The 20,629-nt window shown below is 44.6% G+C and overlaps 1 protein-coding gene across 1 annotated transcript in view; it reads left to right on the forward strand.

Annotated features, from left to right (window-relative positions):
- The window catches only part of ZC3H12B (zinc finger CCCH-type containing 12B), a 102,025-nt gene that overhangs the window by 54,258 nt on the left and 27,138 nt on the right, over positions 1-20,629 (forward strand). Inside the window, exon 2 of the mRNA XM_050964630.1 lies at positions 11,922-12,009. The gene's annotated coding sequence lies outside the window, so the exon portion shown is untranslated. The remainder of the gene's footprint in view (positions 1-11,921; positions 12,010-20,629) is intronic.

Genomic DNA, 20,629 nt, shown 5'->3' on the forward strand with positions numbered 1-20,629 from the left:
TTGGCCCCTGGAGGCAACTCCAAGCACCTGGGGTCCCCCAAAGCAATGGCTCCCCCTGGAGGCCCCCAGAGCAGCAAGCCACCAGCTAAGATTTAATCAGGAGTATTTTTAGTACAAGTCGTGGACATGTCACGGGAGAGGGAGCTGGTAAAAGATAAACATATATACACTTACATTTTTGTTTTGATTTGTAATTACAAAAATCTCAACTTTCCTAACTTCCCTTTAGTCCAGCCATAATATATTGGTTGACTTCTTGTAGGTATTGTGGCACAAGAGGGCCTTGAATATCATTAGAATTACTGTTACAGTTATTTGAAATATAATAGCACCTAGCTTTCGCAATCAAAGACCAGGGCTCCATTGTGCTATGTACATTACAACAAATACATAAAAAAAATCCCTACTCCAGAGAGTTCACAGACTGGGCTAATGATGAGATGCAACAGGTGGAAGAAACAGAAAAGAGGTGGGTAAAAGGTAAGAGGACATGATAAAAAGTAAAATGAATACACTGTTCTTAATAAATAGTATGCAGCTCACTGCTTGCCTAGTCATTTCCAGATGGCAGTAGTCTGTAGTTCTCACAGCAGAGCTAAGTTTAAGCAGAGGTTTGAAGGAAGACAAGATGGTGGCTTTTTGGATTTGATGGGGAATTCTCAAGCATAAAGGTGCTTGAGGGGAGAAGCAAAAATAGAAATGATCAACAACTGGCATCATTGATTGGGGCATAAATGATGGTGGTTGCTATGATAAAATACTGATAGCTTGGAATGAAATAGTGAAGGGATTTAAAGGTGAAGACAAAAGGGTTGTATATGATGCAGTGGGAAAGAGGAAGCCAGTGGAGGGATGCAGAGCGCGGGGGAGGTGATCCCAGCATCAGCATTTTGAGTGGAGTTGGATGGGGTGGGGGTTTACATTACACATGGAGAAACTTAGATGTGGGGAGAGCAAATGATTTTCTCAAGGTAGTACACTGAACAGGTTGATGACAGACCAGCAAGTAGAACTCAGATTTCCTGATTCTTCTTCGAGTAGATGCAGCCATGTGTTCCACTTAGGCGTGTGCACTTTCAGTGTACTGGAGCTGTAGAAGTTTGCCTAGTAGTACTGTAGAGGGGTGGTGCTCATGCCTCGTGGCTGTAGCTCCTCTCCCAGATACATGAAGCAGCACCGTCCCGACCCTTTCTCAGGCTCGAGTCAGAGCACAATGAGATCTTAATCTCACAATTTCTCAACTAGTTTAGTATTTTTTTGTTGTATATAGGTAGTAGTATCCTTAGTGTTAATTAGATTGTTATATAAGTTCAGGTTTCCTCAGTGATGCCCTCACCAGGTTTTAAACATTGTCCTTCTTGTGGGGGTGCGATCCTCAATAGCAATTCCCCACATGCAGTGCTTCCTCCATCTTGGCAAGGTCCATGTTAAAGAGCATGGTATGATCTGCAGATTGTTCAAGAAACTGACTCAAGTGGCTCGTGACTTTCACCAGAGGCAGCACCTACTTGAACAGGCCCTGAGGCCTGTTTCTACACCAAGGTGTTTATCGAGTTGGAAGTCACCCTTGGGTTCCGAGAGTGCTGCCGCTTTGCATTGCAGAGCAGGTGCCTCTCCAGAGAAACAGAGGAGTTGTTCCCTGTAGACTGTGCCAAGGAAAAGGTTGCATAAGACCAGTTGAGACTGCTTGAGGTCCTTGGGGGAAGCTTCCGCCTCCTCCAGGAAATGCATGGACCGGCATGGAGTTGGGGCCAGTGAGTACCTTTACCCCTTCCCTAGTACTTAGTAGGAAGGTTAGAAACCCTATACCATTGACTCTGATTCCAGCTCCCAAGCACCTGTTGTGGTACTTGTACTGATGAGGGAGATACCGGCATGGACTGTTTCCACGTTGGTGGTGTACTAAGCACTATAGACCTCTTCTGCCTTTCGGTCCTGACGTCTCCTTTGGTCTAGAACTTTGTCAGGGCTGCATCACCCACGTTAACTAAACAAGCTGCTGAACCCTCAGGTCTGTCAGCACCACACCCCAAGGTTCCTCTTCCATAGCTTGTGGATACGGGGCCAGTACAAGGATCAGTATGGGGGACCTCGGTACTGGGAATCTCCTTAACGCTGCTGTACTCAGCACTGCAATTGATACCATGGTGCCTTTCACTGTCCTGGACGTCGGTACCAACAGACACTCTGGCACCGCTGCTGACTTCTGGATTGACACTGCATCTGGCACTGGCATGCTCAGTACCGATGGTATCGCTTCCATCAGCAGCACTGCTTCCTGCCTCATTCTGGGTGACAGATTAATCAGGCTGGTTACTCGCTCCCTCTGTTGTCGCTCTGCCCTTATCGCCGGGATCCCAAAACGTCTCGGCGTCTGAGTCAGGGTTGTCATTCTCCTGCTCTCAGTCACCTGACCAGCATTGGGGGCTGTTGATGGACTATTATGGGTAACAGGATTGGCACTTGTTTTGTCGTCTGGATGGAGGTCCCTGTCCACGCATCTACTTACCACCATTGCCTTATCCATGCCAGTGGCCTCCATAGAATCCATGGGGTGCACCTTGGTCACAGGGGTCCTGCTCTTCATCTTGCTAGAAGGCAAGGTCTGTGGTGGTGACTGTTTATATCCTGCAGGCCCAGGCACTGATGGTCCTTCTTGTGGAGTTTCTAAAGTTGCCCTTTCTCAGTCCGTCAGCCCTGGAACAGGATCCATCTTTGGCCCAGTTAAGGACCTCATATTTGCAAGTAGAGTTTTTGCAACAGAACACCCACAAATTACTGACTGTCCTTCAGCCATCTGCCCCTGGAAGATGCACCCTCCCTGTCAATGATGCTCTTCTTGAACTGGCTAATGCCCTCTGTAGCATGCCAGCTTCAGTACTACCAGCAGCTAAGCAGGTGGTTTAAGGGGTTTTACTCCCATCAGGCCCCAGATTCTCTAGTTGTAACTGCAGTGAACAACAGAGCTCAGCTGGACAGGTTTAAGACAACCCCCAAGGATAGGGACTCTAAACAAATGGACTTCATGGTCAGGAAGATTTACATCTCCTCTTCTTTACAGATGCTAACTACTAACCGGCAAGCCTTGCTGTTCAAGTACAATTTTGTTAACTGGACAGCAATGTCAAAGTTTGCAGACCAGCTGCCCGAGGCCTTGGGAGAGGAATTTCACGCATTTGTCATTGAAGAATGCTTGGTGGCTAAGAGGTCCTTGCACTCCACACTAGACATTGCGGATACCATGGCCAGGGAAAGGACCTCCATAGTCACCATGAGAAGGGTTTCACGGATGCAGAATTCAGGCATTGCCTTCAATATCCAGCAAGCCATTGAAGTCTTTTCCTTTGGCCAGATACTGTTCTTGGACAAAACTAATGAGATGCTGCACTCCTTCGTACTCCAAGGCTACCCTGCAGTCCTTGGGCTTGCGTAGGTGCCACAACGGGGTGCAGCAGCAACAGTATTGTCCACAGTGCATATTTGATCAGCCATTTCCCTCTCTGAGGCAACAGGACTACCACATAGAGGGGCATAAATCCCAGAGGAGGAAGCAGTCAGGATTGGGATTCAGTCACTCCACACTCCCTCCCCTAGCATCCCCCAAGTGCCCTTTTTGACTCCTTGGTCCAGAGCACTGTTCTAGTCATTGCTCCAAGGGGGACAGATGTCCTGCTTTTGCAGTGCTTGGGGCTTGATCACCGACAGCTGGGTCCTAAGCACCGGGAGGTCGGGTTGTGTCATCCCATTCTTTTCCACACCTCCTCCTCACTCTTCAGTGACCCCTCTGCCAGGATACTGCTCCTCGAGCAAGTCCACTCTCTACTGGCTTTGGGAGCAGTGAAGAGGTTACTCCAGAACACAAGGATCATGGCTTCTATTCCCAGTACTTTCTGGTACCCAAATCCAAGGGAGGGGTAGAACTCAACCTTCATGACCTCAACAAATGAATCAAGTACATTAAGTTCCAAATGGTCACTCAGTTGACCATTCTCCCTGTGTTTCTCAGAATGATTGGTTTTCTGCTCCAGATCTTCAGGATGCCTGTTTTCATGTGGCGATTTTGCTGAGCCACAGAAAATTCCTTTGATTTGTTGTGGCAGAGTGCTCCTTTCAGTACACAGTGCTACCATTTGGCCTCTCTCCTGCCTCCCAGGTTTTTACCAAATGCATAGTTATTGTTACTGTGTATCTCCGAAATGAGGGAATTCACATCTTCCTGTATCTGGATGGCTGGTTACTTGAGTCACCTACATGAAATACATGGCTGCATCTACTTGAAGTGGTTACTTATTATAACTGTGGTTCTTAGATATCTGATTCAGATGTGTATTCCATAACCCACCCTCCCTCTGCATCTTGTTTCCAGGTATTTGGTGCTAAGGAACTGAGGGAGGGTCAAGGTAGTGCCCCCTCAGGTAGCCAGGGAAGGGGCTACAGCCATGAGGTGCCTTCTATGGATACTGCTAGTTAAATTTCTCTGGCTCAGGTGCACTGGATATGCATGCAGCTAAGTGGAACACACGTCTTCATCACATCTCGAAGAACCACAGTTACAGTAAGTATCCATTTCTTCTCAATCCAGTACCCTCTCCAATGGACCGTACTATCTCCCATTTCAGACCAGTGAGAGTTCCTGAGTGCTTGGTGCTTCTGAAAATACAGGTCACTTACCTAAATATCTATATGTGAATTTAGATGCTGAATATTGGGTAACCACGTCTGAAAAAATTTAGTTTCTGTGTATACAAAATTGAGCTAGAACAGTGGTTCCCAGACTTGTTCTGCCGCTTGTGTAGGGAAAGCCCCTGGTGGGCTGGGCCGGTTTGTTTACCTGCCACGTCTGCAGGTTCAGCCAATTGCAGCTCCCAGTGGCTGCGGTTCGCTGCTCCAGGCCAATGGGAGCTGCTGGAAGTGGCGTGGGCCGAGGGATGTACTGGCCTCCATTTCCAACTGGCCCGGCCCGCAAGGTGTTTTCCCTGCTCAAGCAGCGGAACAAGTTTGGGAACCACTGAGGTAGAAAACTCACAAGCGCATACTTTTTATTGGTGTTTTTTGAAAGATTTTTTTGGTGCCTATTTCTGTATTAGAAGTACTGCAAAAATAGCACTTCTCAGGTATTCTGGTATTTACACATATAGTCCTAGCCGGAGCCAGTAAATGCAGAGACCTATGACAGATAATGAAGTGTCAGGATGAAAGTTAAACTTTTAAAAATTTCAATAAAAGGTTCAGAGAGCGAGATCTTACATTATCTGAAACATTTTGTTCATTCTTAGTTATCTCTCTTTCAAATTTCATAAGTATCAGAAATCAGTATTAACCTCACAGGCAGGAAACAGTATTCTGAATTAATGAAAATGAGTGGAGCTTTTGGTTCACTTAATCCTTGAGAAAGTTGCTATATTTTGAACTGTTCAGGAATTGCTGTTGAAGCAGAGTTAAATTAACTTGTGATTTGTAGCTCTGTTTTGTCTTTAAAGAAGGTCAATAAGAGGAGGCAGTCATGTATAATTTATAAACAGCACATAAAATAAAAATAGAAATGGGCAATTAGCAAAATACCTGTCTGTTCAAAGAATATTAGCAATTTTTAACTCCTCATTTAGGAGATTACTGATTTTTGCTATATGTTTCTGTGTCTATGCTTCACTAGCTGTCTCTGATAATTAGGTCTTGAGTGTAATGAGCAGAGAATTTCTGCAGATTTGTCCTTCCTTCAGGGGTGAAAGTAACTTATAGGACTTACCAGTACTGCCGGAGTCCTGAGGGAGGCGTGGCCTCATCTGGAAGGGGCATGGCCTCATCTGGAAGGGGCGTGGCCTCAAGATTTAAAGGCCCTGGGGCACTAGCTGTGGTTGGCAGACCCAGGGCCTTTAAATCAACCAGAGCCTCCCAGCTGCAGAGGTAGCTGGGAAGTCCCTAGAGCTCAGGGGCAAATTAAAGGGCCTGGGGCTCCGGCTGCTGCGGGGAACCCTGAGCTTTGCGGGGCTGGGACAGGTATTTAAAGGGCCAATAGCTCCTGCCGCTGAGGGGAGCTCCAAGCCCTTTAAATCCTGGCCCCAGCCTGGCCACTGGAGCCGCAGTCAGGATTCAAAGGGCTCTGGGCTGCCCGCAGTGGCAGGGAGCTCTGAGCCCTTTAAATCTCAGCTGCTGTGGAGGGTTTAAAGGGCTCTGGGCCGACCGCAGCCACGGCACTCCAGAGCCCTTTAAATCCAGCCCCAGCCCGGCCACTGGAGCTGGGGGTGGGGGGTTTAAAAGGGCTCTGGGCTGCCAGCTGCGGTAGGGAGTCCAGAGCCCTTTAAATCCTCGCAGCAAAAGCAATGCAGTCCGGCGTGGTGTATTGGTTCTTGCCGGTACGCCGTACCAGCTTGTACCGGCTTACTTTCACCTCTGCCTTCCTTCGAAGCTTCCTTTTAGTCCTCATATGAAGATGAGACTGCCTTCATAAAGTGAGGTGAGCTTTAAACACGCCACTCTACTCCTTCTGCCTTGTGTATGTGAAGGGTCCACATCTGTGTCCATTTGTGATCGAGCCTCTTGAAGTTAGAATCCATGCTCATGACTCATACTGAGCAAAGAATCAGTGCCTCCCTCAGGTATGTTCTTAGCTTTCCCAAGAAACAACAGCAGAGTAAAATTAATGTGATTATTTTTTTTTTCATTTTCACAGGTTACCCACAAGATTCTGAATAGCAGCTGTAAACACTGACAAGACAATTGGTTACATATTGGGGAAACTGTGGACAGTAGAGGCTCTCTTTATAGCCTTAGGAAGAAAACATAGGATTGAGTCACATTTGAAAGGTTATCTTCAAAATTATCATGTGATAGGGTGCTGGCTGGCTCAGGAAAACTGAGCCAGACCTCTGTCATGCTAGCTCCAATCAAGAAAGGGGAATTGGAGCTGATTGGCAAACAGGGAACAGCTGCCGGTTGTTAGCCAAGGCTACATAAAGGCTGACAGGAAAGAAGCCAGGGGTAAAAGGAAAGGGAGGAGCCAGAGAATTAGGGTGAGTGGGAGCTCCTTTCTGCTGACTGCAGGAGCTAGTAGTCCCTGAGGCTGTAATATTGAAGCTGGTTGTAGCTAGAAGTGGGAAAGGATACTGTAAATAAAGAGCCTGGGTTACTGCACCAATACAGAGGTCTCTGGGTGGTTTGTGGGCGCAGCAGGGGTAGAACCGAGGGGGGGGGGGCAGTGATGCCCTGTTACACACAAGATCTAAAAACTTTTAAATAAATAAATAAAGCCTGCATCATACAGAAATTGAAGGTTTAGGGTAATATTTTTGAAAAGTGCCAACAGGACTTAAGAATCTAAGTCCCGTTTTTAAAAGTAATTTAGGCACTTGGGAATCTAAGGCCTGGTCTGCAGTTAGATTTACTGGTATAACTAGTTTGGTTAGGGGTGTTATTTTAGTAAAAAATGAAACAGTCATACTAGTAAAAGCCATAGTGTGAATGCAGTTACACCATTATATAGGTGACTTACACTGGTGTACTAATTCCCCTTCTTGTTTGGGAATAAGCTACACTGGTATAAGTACTTTTATATGAATATGTAACTATGCCCACACTAGGGGAATTGTATTGCTTTAATTATACTGGTATAGCTAAGTGGTTCCAACTGTATTGTAGACAAGCCTAGGGTCAGTTTCAAAATTGAACTTAGGCTCCTGAGCCATTTAGGCACTTCTGAAAATTTTACCATTAGCCTCCCCCCACCTCCACCAGAGAGAGATTCCTGTTTGCTCCTGACAAGTGGGTGTTTCAAGCCTTAAATCTCATGTAGGGAGGAGAACTTGCTTTAATCATGATCACCTGCAGCTTGAAAATCACACTTTTAGCTATTTCTGTTATAAGAAACAACTAAAGTGACTATAAATAAAAGATATTACAGGGGAAATATTTCTCCTGTTTTTTTTTCCAATTTATTTGTTTAGCTGTGCATTTGACCACACTTAATATACAGCCAGTTTAATGTTTCCCCTGTGTAATTTGCTATACACAGCCACAGTCAGTATCAGTGTCAAAATTAGGCAGATAGTGAATATTTATGCATTTCTCTAAACATATCTGAAGGAAAAAATGTATTTGTTTTTACTCTCCACATAGTTATTCAGTTTCATATTTTCAAAACACTCGTGCAACATCAATATGTAAAGTGGAAAACAAGCCCTTAAGAAAGAGAAATTTCCCAGCACTTAAGCATAATCATACTTTTCTCTCTGCCTTTTTTTCTTTTCGGATTCCCACTTTTCCACAGGTTTAAATAGAAAACTAATTTTACATTTGGCTTATATCACTTCTGGCTGTTTTCTAATTTGAAACTTTGAATTTGTTTAGCTGGACAGCAATAATAAAAAGACCAGTATGGCTGACTAAATCCTTCATTATTTGTTTGTTTAACTTTCTATGAAGAGATACAGGGAATGTTTTGTAACTAGATTCAGACTCTTACTGACGCTCCTCAGTTACAACCTCTGTCTACTGCTCTGTGTGCCTTTTACACAATAATAATAATAAAATCAACCTAAAACCAGTAGCAGCCCAGAACAGATTTCCCTCCTTCACAAACATCAGCCTTTGTCAAGAACCCCTCTCCCAAAGCATGAGTAAATGGATAGGCCTTCCAGAGTGCCCTGAAGGTGCCCATATTATTTCAGATGCAGCAAGGGGTGGGGATATAGATTCTAAAGCTGATAAAATCTCACGGAGAGCAGTCTAGTGCCACTCGCCCCTTTTGGAGTTGGATTAAGGCAATTTGGTCTCTAAGCACACAATGATATTGTGGATCCCATCCATGATTTGAACAAGGACCTTAATGTAGCCTTGATTTGAGGTGGTTGTAAATTATTACAGCTGTTTCTGTGTAGTACACAGAGAGTATGTCTACACTACTCGCCGGATTGGTGGGTAGTGATCGATCTATCGGGGATCGATGTATCGCGTCTTATCTAGACATGATACATCAATCCCCGAATGCGCTCCCCGTCGACTCCGGAACTCCACTAGGGTGAGAGGTGGAAGTGGAGTCAACGGGGGAGTGGCAGCCGTCGATCCTTCTCCCCGAGGACGCGAAGTAAGTCAATCTAAGATACGTCAAGTTCAGCTACACTATTCTCGTAGCTGAAGTTGCGTATCTTAGATCAATCTCCCCTCAGTGTAGACCAGGCCAGAGAGAAGTGGTATGTCAGTATTTGGTCTCAAACACTGGTCTTGAACCCAGGCCCAGTGGGCTCTTGGGAAGCAGCTTTGGGCATCATGCCATGCTGACTCATCCAATTATCAAGGAATTCACAGATGTGAGTGTGCCAGCTTCTAGGGTTCTGAAAATCTCCTACTTGATTGGCCACATGATATTGACCTTGATTGATTGTTGACCGTATATAAACTTCCTCTCTGGTCTTGTCTGAGCAACAGACCATTGCCCACTACTTTTTACTTGGACCCTGCTTGGCTCTACCCTGCCTGACCCTGCCAGCTATCTTACTTGTACATTTCCCTTAGATTAGATCACCTACCTATTGCCCACTTGCGTGAACTCTGATCACTAATCTTGAGTGCCCTTTGACCCATCTGACCTTTGGACATTATATGGTGTCTCATGCAGAAGGGCCCAAGCCGTTTAACGCTTTATAGGTCAAAACCAAAAATATTTTTTTAACTTAAATTTTAATTCCTCCTTGAAACCCAATAGGTATCCAGTGTACTGGTGTCATGTGTTTCTGCTAGGATATACCACTTAGGGCAGGTGGTCCCCAGATTTTTCAGGGCTGCAGGGATGGAGTGGATGCAGACAAGGGTAATGGGACCGAGGCTGGGGATGCAGCTGGGGGTGGGTCTAAGGCTGAGGTTGGGAATGGAGCCACAGCCAGGGGCCAAAGCTGGGGGCTGGGGCAGGGCCAGGAGTGGAGCTGCAACTGGGGCCAAGAGAACAGGTGCAGGGCTGGGGGCTGTGAATCGGGGCTAAGCCAGAGCAGAGCTTGGGGTGGGATGGGGCTGGGTGGGGCTTCCTCCCCACCCACCCCCATGGAGGTTGGCCCGGGCCCCTCTGTGCCTCCCTAATGGGGCGTGCCCCACAGTTTGGGGACCTCTGACTTAGGGTATGTCTACAGTTGGAGCTGGAGGAGTTAGTCCCAGCTCAAGGAGACATGCTCAAGCTAGCTCGCTAACAATAGAGGGTAGTTGCGGCAGTGCAAGGGCTAGGGTGGGCTAGCTGCACCAAGTCTGTGCCCATGATCTTGGATGGGTATGTATTTGGCATGGCTAGCCCTTCCTTCTACCTATGCTGCCAAGACACTTGTGTTTTTAGTGCACTAGATCAAGCAGAGCTAGCCTGAATCCATTTTCTTGAGCTGGGAATTATACCTCCGGCTCCAAGTGTAGGCATACCTTTAAAAAACAAGATGCTTCCACCTTCACCATCTTGAGTTTCTAGGCTGATTTAAAACTTATGCTCACATAGGGCTTTGCAGTAGTTTAGTCTTTAGCTGTCAAAGGGATGGATTGTGGTAGCAAGATCAGCAACTGGTTTCTATCTACTAGCCAAACGTGGAAGAAAGCATTCCTTGACATTGCTGCTATATGACCTTTTTAGCAGCTGCTGATTCAGCAATTCCCCTGAGATTATGAACTCTAGTTAAAGGTATGTTGCATTATATGGTATTTGAGAATGCTGAGGAAATGACTCATTTCTGGATTTGAAATTTATAGCTTGAGAAGATATTCAACAAAGTAAATATTGATTCAGGCTTCCTTGGCTTTGCCATAACTTAAATAACCTTCTGTTTCATACTGGACTGATGATGAACCATGCATCAAGATGTATTGCTTAATTATTTGAAAATCAAGGCAGTTTGGAAGGATTTGATTAAATCTGTACTGTAATTTATTCAAAATACATTAATTCAAATTACATTCCCATTTCTGCTGATGGAAACTAGACCAAGTGCATATTCTCACATCAAAAATCATAAATTCAGAAAATTAGTTTGAATTTCAAATTCTCAACATCATAGTGGGTTACTACTCCCTCATCTCTATTGGAAGCGTTTTGGGCTCCGGTGATCATGCATGCATGTGTGTGGTGTGTGTGAGTGAGAGAGAAATATCCCAGATATCAGTCTGGCATATTTTACTACTGGATGAAATCTCATTAGATTATGTATTTATTTATATTTAGTATCTAACAAATGGAAATAGTTACTAGTTGCTGTTTGATCAAATAGCAAAAAAATAGCTTTGTGACATCCCTGATTTGAAGTGGTTATTTTTCTTGGTATTAAGGCACCACTAGAGCTGGTCAAATAGTTTAATGGATTTTGCTGATGATTCTGAAAAAAATATTCTAATATTTTTTTTCCATTCTTTGCCCATCTTTATCCACTGCACTAGCCTCTGTATTTCCCCTTTCTCTGTGTCTCTGTCCTTTTATTTATTTATTTCAAATGGCACAAACATTTGAAAAAACAAGGGAGGGACCAAATTCCAGATGAATTTGACTCGACAACATAATTTTTTGATGCTATTATGAGGGACTTCAAAGTTATAAAAATCAGCTTTTACAAATGGTGCTATGCCACATTCTTGGAATAATGTGCTATTGCTGTACAAATGCTAAGTACATTATTTTATTTCTTTTAAGTATCATTTACGACTGTAATTTGTGTGCAGATGTGATACATTTTGTATTTGTGTATAACACTTAAAGGCATTCATTTCAAATGCTGTTGTAATTAGTATAGGGACTGTGGTCTTCACCTGAACAAGCAGATTTGTTTGAGTTACGTGCTTGTTAATTACACAGCTTCTATTTGACTTCTTTTAATTTGGGCCAATATATTGTACTTCAACTGAATGTTGATAATTCTAGCAGAAATAATTTTAAATTCCTTTTAAATAAATTATTATTTATTTTTCAGAACCTTTTTCAGAAGTATGGATACAGGAAACCTCTAAGAAGGGAGAGGAGTGAAAGTTCATGGAAATTCTGGCAGAGATCTCTCTCAAGTGAGTCCTGTAGACTTAACTGGTAAGCAGCCAGTATGAGAAATGCAAGTCAGCTAAGATTTCGGACTTTTGATCATGGGTTGAAGTTCACTATGTATATTGGTTAGCTGTTTAATGTTCTTCTTTGAACACTTATCTGTGTCTCTCTCTATATGTGTGTGTATCTATAAATATAATAATCTAATCCTGGTGTGTATTTGATGACGGTCTTTTGGCCAGGAGGATCTGTTGGGGCCACATATGCACCTGAAGTGTTCTTGTGCTCCGGTATTGAGGGCATAAAGATGGAACTGCCCAACCACTTTTCTTCCTTTCCACCAACCATAGCTAAGAGACTGAGGCCAGGTCTACACTACAGACCTATAGCAGTATAACTGCATTGCTCCAGGAAAAATCCATACCTCTGAGTGACGTAGTTATACTGACCTAACACCCCATGTGGATGGCACTGTGTCGACAAGAGGGCTTCTCTTGTTGGCACAGCTACAGCCTCTTGGGAAGGTAGATTAACTATGCCGATGGGAGAAGTGTCATCACCAGAGGTGGCCAACCTGAGGCTCCGGAGCGACATGCGGCTCTTCAGAAGTTAATATGTGGCTCCTTGTATAGGCATCGACTCCGGGGCTGGAGCTACAGGCGCCAACTTTCCAATGTGCTGAGGGGTGCTCACTGCTCAACCCTTGGCTCTGCCACAGGCCCTGCCCCCACTACATCCCTTCCTTCCCCCTCCCCTGAGCCTGCAGTGCCCTTGCTCCCCCCCTCCACCCGAGCCTCCTGCACACCATGAAACAGCTGATCGGGAGGTGCGGGGAGGGAGGGCGAGGAGCTGATTGGTGCTGCTACTGGTGGGTGGGAGGTGCAGGGATCGGGGACTGGGGAGCTGATGGGGGGCTGCTGACGTATTACTGTGGCTCTTTGGCAATGTACATTGGTAAATTCTGGCTCCTTCTCAGGTTCAGGTTGGCCACCCCTTGTCTTCACTAAAGGGCTACAGCGGTGTAGCTGCACCACTGTAGCATTGTATATGAAGACAAACCCTAAGCTTTCTAGTGTCTCTATTTCAATGCTGATTATACTAGTTTTTGTACGTTAATGTTAGGGTGAGTTGCCTGTTGGCAGATTTTTGATAAGCTTTAATTGTTTGGGAAGTTTTAATCTTCATTCCCTCGCTGGGATTTTTTCCCAGTACAGGGGCTTACAAACATCTACCCCAGGTCCAGTGCCGGGTTTACAATGGTGCCAGTGGCTTCATGAACCTGGGCCCATGCCCAGAAGGCTCTCCCTGCCCACCACTTGCTCCTCTTGGCCTGCCTGCCCACTGGCCGAAGGCTCCTCTCCGCCCCCTGGCCAGACCCCAGTGCACCTCCGTCTCCAGACAGTCTCTGCTTACCGTCACCTGTGGGGCCCCACCTGTCTCCCCGGAGCTGAGCCACCTGGGACTGGTGCAGAAGCCTGGCCAGTCTCAGCCAGATGGCTGGGGGGGGGACCATGGGAGGGAGCTTGGCTGGACCCCTCCTGGCAAGTGGGTCCTGAGGGAGCCCGGCCGGGGCAGGCCCTGGCCTGGCAGATTGTACCACTCCTGAGGGGCCAGAGTGATTTACGGCCCTGGGACCAGCCCTGGGACCAGCCTGGCAAGGACACAGTTGCTTCCCAGAGAGCTGGTGAGTGCAGCTGTGTGGCAGGGCGTGGGGGAGTGGGTCTCTGGAAGGCGTGGGCAGGGAGGGGGTTGCTGGACTGTGAGACAGTGGGGAAGATGTGAGTGTTGGGGCACTAGGGAGTGGAGGTTCTGTGAGGGTAACTGGGCAGTTGTGGTGGGTCTCTGGGCAGGAGAGTGTTGGGCATTTGTGGGAGAGGTCTGGGGGGCGCTGGGCATAATGGGTCCAGGGCGGCTCTGGCCATAGCGGGGATGTTGGGTGGGGGGGGGCGCTGTGTGGTGTGGCATGGGCCTGCCCCCCCGAGGGGAAGGAGTCTGCTGGCAGCACAGGTCTGGATGGGCCACTGTGCATCTGGCAACTATGGTTTGTAAATAGTGCCCTCTCACTGGGTTGGGCAGAGCAGGGCCACCTCTGCCATGCCAGGCCCCATTGCCCTGGCTGGCCACTCGCTCTGGGAACTGACCTACCCACACCACGCTCCATTGCCTCCATGGGGGCCCACAAATATGTTTGTCGCCACGCCCACAAAAGGTTAATCCGGCCCTGCCCAGGTCACCAGGTTTTAAATATTGTCCCTCTTGCCAGGCAGCAGTACTGGGAAGTCTCATATCCCCAAAAATGTTCAATCTGTAAATTCTTTTCTAAGGCCTTGGCTACATTTTGAGAGTTACAGCGCAATAAAGCCGCCCACAGTGCTGTAACTCACTCCCCATCCACTCTGGCAAGGCACATACAGTGCTGTATCTCCGTGGCTACAGCGCTGCAAGTACTCCACCTCCCCAAGAGGATTAACAGCTTCTGCGGAATGGCTGAGATGCTGGTGCTCCAGTGTAAACGGGGAGTAACCTTATTAAGCAGTGATTGACCTCCGGAAACTCCCCATAATCCTTTTAAGTGAAGCTTCCTCTGTTGTTCCCCTCTTTGTTTTGTTGTGAATCCGGATGCTCCGGAAGCTGCTTATCAAAAAAACAAACACAGATACTGTTTGCTTTGAATGAGTAGAGGCAGGCAGGGGGCTCCCTTTGGAACGCCCACAGCTAATGTTTGTTTGAAGAGAGAGGTGTTGTGTGTGGGGCAGCTGCTTCTCTGGTCTGTAAAAAGAAAAGAAACAGCTGCTGTTTGCTTTCAGTGAGTGAGAGAGGGGTGGAGAAGGGAGGGGAGTCGGAACTTGCAAGGCAGAGTGCTGACACAGTGTCGGGACTCCAAGAACCCACTCTCTTTCCCCCCACACTCCCTGTCATACTCCACCCTACCCCCCTTTTGAAAAGCACGTTGCAGCCACTTGAATGCTGGGATAGCTGCCCATAATGCACTGCTCCCAGTGCCTCTGCAAATGTGGCCACAATAGTGTGGACAGACTGCAGCGCTCTCCTTACTGCACTCTACAAAGGCTGGTTTAACCCAAAGCGCTCTACATCTGCAAGTGTAGCCATACCCTTAAAGGCTTTGAAAGATGGGAAAGCTCATTTACAGATGATTATGTTAGACTGCTCTTTCTGACCAGCTTCAAATCCAGGTACAGCTGACTCTCCTGGACAAATTCCACTTCCATCAAGGAGCACTCTTGTGAGTTTAGGATTCATTAGCTTTACTATCTACAGAACTTAACTTTCCTTTGATGGTAGTGATACCCACAGTCACGTCAGCACTGGGTAACTCCCCAAGACCACCCCTTCCCCTTACAGTTGAACATTCTGGTTTTAGCAGCCCCTCCCTCAGACTTGGAATGCTCATTCTTTTTGTCTCCTCAGTTGCAACATAATGAACAGGGATCCCCTACTTATTTCCTTATAGCCCCGTCCTGGGAATTTTATGGATTGGAAGCGGAATCAAGAACTTGTTTAGGTCCAAATCTTATAGGGAACATGAGAGTAGGCGTATGTCCTGGTATCCTGTCCTGTGGCCCTCAGTCCTCTTACCTCTACAACATCCGAAGGTGACCTAGCTGGAATCTCTCAGTCCTTGTCACCTGAGTCATCACACAGGTACAAAGAATTTGTTGACAAAGAATCTGAGTGGTGGCTGAGCCACTCCACACTTTATGCCCTTGATATAGGAGTATGAGGAGACTCAGAGCTCACACATGGCCCCAACAGACATTACTGTCCAGAAGATCTGATCACAAGCACATGGGACACACATGCACCGAAAGGGGAATAAAATACATATGGACAATACCTCTCAAAGAGCTTTTGTTTCTGCTCTTTTATTCTTTGCTCCCAGGTGAGGTTGCAGCAGCTTGGGGGCTGCACTAACTTGTGACAGTTGGGAACAGTCCTGTAAGGATTATGTGCTAGCTGGGGATAGGCAGAAAACAACATTTTCCATTCCTGCCCACAGCATTTCCCTTTCCACCAGAGGCTTCAGGGCGGGGGGCAAAGAATCCAGTTATGTTGGCCCTGCATGATGGGAATTTCAGCAAGGGATCTGCAGATGGCTTTTGCTCCCTGTGCAACACCTGCCTGTCACAAAGGAAGCTGAACAGAGCAGAGAATCTGTCCCAAAGCTATATATTGTGACCTCTTGACCTTTCTGAAATATTTGTCCCTCAAGTTGAAAACACTAAAAGTATACTTCTGATGTAAAACAATTAAGATTTTTCAGCAGAAATAAAACAGGGATCTTGGTAAAATGTTCAAGACTTGTGGAAGTTTCGTACTGTTAAACTTAAGATTCCATTTTACAGGTCACATGGGGAAGCAGGAAATGGATGATTAAACCAGCAAGGTTTTGTTCTTTCCATTCACGAGTGTTTTCACTCTAGTTAACAGAAGGGGAATTCTGTCATTTAGACTAGACTATTGTAAGAAAAGGACAAGTATTGTGTATGGAAATAGGTTATCCTCAATACTCTTATCTATATTTTTAGAAACAGCCTTTCCAAAACAATTTTAAATTGATGAAAGATGGGCAAAGAGAAAGATATACACTATATAACAGTTGCCTCAAATAAAACATAAAGGATTTCCTCTCTTTCATTTTAATGATTTTATTAGATTTTGTTCTTCATTTAAAGTGAATTTAGTGTTTGTAAAAATTACTGGAGAGGTGCAGCATGGGCAGTAGCAGTGCAAGCTTCTCTCTGACCATCCTGTCAATGTATCCTATCCTTTACTTTCTGTTGAGAAAGGAAATATCTTCTTGGGATTAGAGGGTATATCAGTTTCCTTTGCCCTTTCATTCCTTGGGGTATCTGAACAGATTGCCAACAAGGAAACCAATTGTGATAATATCTTCTGTGAACTAGGCATGTAGTCACTAGGAACTGGAAAAGTACCATAAACTCACCTCTTGCAGACAACTGAACAGGCATGGCAAACTGAGTAATGGTTTGTATTAAAAATTAACTAAAAGTGGAAGGCTCCATGTTGCATTTCAGTCCCCTGAATCCATAAAGTTTTTATTTTATTTTATTTATTGACTACAGCCTATGAGAATTAATAAAGGGTAGGGATTTTAAAAGAACATATGTGACTTAAGAGCACAAGTCCCAGTGAAAGTCAATGTGACTTTCTCACCCAAAATAAATACAGTACTGTAGGAGAAAACAACATTTCATGTCTACATTTCAAGTTACTAAACTGGATTTAGTATGTAGTGAAGTTATTCATGTGCTTGAGTGTTTTGAGAATTAAGGCCTTAGATTGTAAGGACTTTGGGACAGGGATTGTATCTTCCTATTTTTTCAGACAGCACTTTGCACATTGTGAAAGGTACCAGAATACATATAAGAGTGCACTCTCCACGCTGTATAGAGAGGGGAAGAGGGAAAGAGAGAGAGGGAGACTGATTTGTAGAGATTATCTAAAGGAAGGACATGCATTTTTCTACCTGGCTATTCTGTTTAGGTTCTTTTACTGTGCTCATCATCATAGAATCTGTGTAGTGTGACTAGGCATCTGTCATGGGTTCTTTAATCCTCTCCCTGGGGGAGAAGTGTGTGCTGTGCAGTGTCTTGTTTTGTTAGTTTAAAATACATATATACCCATACACCTGTTGCTGTGTGTTAGAAAAGGCAAGGTTAAAGAAATGGATCTTGCACTTGGAGCAGAAGGTAGTGAAGTTTGTGACAACCCTTAGTTCTTGGGGAGTTCATTCAACAGTGTCAGACTGTCCCCAGAAAGTTCTATCTCCCACACAGACAAGCTTTATTCTTCATATTGAGAGTTCCATTTTGCCAGAGGAATGTAGTTGTTGACTATAGTCTTTGTCCTGGATCTTTTAGATATCCTGGGCCCAGCCCATGCAGCACTTTGAAGATAAGGACCAAGACCTTGAACTTGATTCTAAATTCTATGGGAAACCAGAGCAGAGGACAGGTGTGACATACTCACAGTAGCCTGTGTTGCTGAGGAGATGTGCTGCAGTGTTCTGGCTCAGTACTTTGTAGGAATGATTAAAGAAGACTTGGCAGAAAGTATTTAGAACTGTTCTTGAAGTAAAAAAGATTCAAACAGAGCTCATAAATACGAAGTATTCTTTTAGATAAGGTCTCACTTAAACTATTAAACATGATTTTGGCAATAATTTAACAGCTTAATGTTAACAGTAAAGACTAGTGAACCACATAAGGAAATAAAAACCTTTTGTATAGCAGCACATCTTGGGTCACCAAGCATTCCATCTATTTATTATAGAGTTCCAGTCTCTTCTAGTGAGAAGATGCTGTTTCCATAAGATGGGTAATAGTAGTGTTGCTTTGCCTTTTTGAGATGTTCTTGCTCCATTTTTGCTGAAACAGGGTGCTGGATAAGATTTCTGGAAGCATTTTTTTTCCAGTTTAGCATCTCTGAACCAGGCATGTTAAACTTCCAAGATTTGTAACAATGCTAGATGAAAAAATAAGTTTTGGAATATACTAGTTTTTCCTCGCAGAAATCAGTGTGTTTGGACTGCTAATGTTTTTAATGGGATGTCACCATTTTTGCTGATGGGACTCTTCCTTAGTATTGCTTTGGCTGTTCTGTAGTTTATTCTCTCAAATCTTCAAATTATGAATTAATACTGAGCAACGAAGTGAAAGTGTGTCAAACAAAGCTTATAAAATGCTGAAAATCAGTCATAAATGTTGGGAAAACAAAGTATTTATACAATCACTTTCCTCTCCTGACTGTTAGGACAGAAAATATGCTCAACCAAATGTAGGTGACTAGCTGGCTACTGCAGAGACTTGTTATGTTTCCCCCAGATTTGCAAGCTCTGTGCATGTAGATGTGGGGCTGGATTTGTGTCTAGGCCTGTGGAGGTTCTCATGGCAGTGGAGTAGGTGCAGTTCTGCTGTACAAATGGGTAGGTTGGATGGGATGTGAAGGCCACTGCAGCGAGAGATCTCTCTCTGCACAGGCTGAGTCTAGCTCCATAGGGGGAATCCCTGTGTTCAGCTACAGCAGAGGAAAAACTATGGGATCTGCTGTCACAAAGATCTTTTGATTTTCTCCTGGCAGTAGTGGGAATTTGTGGTATAGAGAGTTGTCTAGAGCCATTAGGCTGAAGTAGTCACTGTGAAAAGGTTCTGCAACTGATTTGTGGGCTACAGAAGTGGAAGAGTTCCTTTGTACACACCCTTCTGGAGATGCCCAATGCTTGGCACACTACTTGGTAATAAGTCTTCTTGTCAGGATTAATTGTGTCTTTATCCCAAGAGAGATGGAAGATATGTGATGGGTTCTATTGCTGCTGGTTATGGCTTGGTAGAAACTGAGGAAGAGGGCTAAGGCGGGACAGACAGAATATCTTCCACTGTAGTGTTTTCTCTGTCACTGAATTCATCACTTATCAAGGAGAGAGAATTCTGTAACGTGATTTAGTTTTAAATGAGTTGGAAGTTAACTGGAGCTATTTTAAAACAAATTTATAATTACTACTTCATAATTATTCATTCAAAGATAATAGTGGTCATTAGGTCACAGACAGTACATTTTCTGTTGCCATGTAAGAGGAATGACACAGCTGAATTCCCCTAGTTAACAATTTTCCACCAAGAGTTGACCAAAAAAAAATGAAGACAAGAAACTCCTGGGTGAGTCACGGAAGTGGGCGTGTTTTAGTAGAAGGAGCTTTCATAACACATCCACCAGTGGCCAAAGACTAGGAAACCTTGACACACTTAGTCTGGCAGAAAGCAATCCTTGTGAATATACAATACAGCTTGCCAACATGGATTAGAACTGAGCTGCTTTCTTTAGAGGCACAACAGAAGTGAGTATGCTAGCAGCAGTGACAATGTTTGTTTTTAAAGTGGACTGTCTAGTTGACATGTTTTTAAATCAGTTTTGAATTCAGGCCAACCTGGCTTTCTGTTTTGAATATATTGTTTTAGTTAACTAAACTTGTTATCTTGTCTCTAGAGAAATGTGTGCGATCTATTTGTGGTGTTAAAAAGCATAAAGTTAAGGATATTGTGGAATCAGGAAAATATGAATGAATTAAAAATATGAAAGCACGTTTTGTGTGTGTGAAAGAGAGAGTGCAATGACATTTACATATGGGTAGTACTTTATTTTTAGTAAAAAAAATATCCTTTGAGAGCAAACTTGGGCATTTTTTTTTTAAGTCTAAATGTGGAAGTGAGGAGTAGTAGCATAACAGTTCTCACAGATATTTCATTACTATTTTAAACCTGGTTCTAAAATTTGAGTAAATCCAGTTGCTTCCAGTTCTAGTTATGCTGTGTAAAACGTAATCCTTACAATGACTGCTATGTTTTGATAAGCCTAAAATTTGTGAATAGAGACAGAAACTCTTGTCATTGAGCTGCTCACTTTACAAGATAGTAATAGCAGAGAGAAAAATAATAAGAAAGGAAGGTGCTCCTTTTTTTTTCAGGGATCATATTTTTACAGAATATAGCTATACATTTTATATTACTGGGTTTTTGTTATAGTGTTTTTAAGTAGAAGCCATTGAAGCTGGGAAGGTGCTTCTCAGCACAGGTAGACAGCTGCACGCTAGCACAGCTATTTTTA

Source organism: Gopherus flavomarginatus, chromosome 8, assembly GCF_025201925.1.
Source record: "Gopherus flavomarginatus isolate rGopFla2 chromosome 8, rGopFla2.mat.asm, whole genome shotgun sequence".
In the NCBI taxonomy this organism is placed as follows: domain Eukaryota; kingdom Metazoa; phylum Chordata; order Testudines; family Testudinidae; genus Gopherus; species Gopherus flavomarginatus.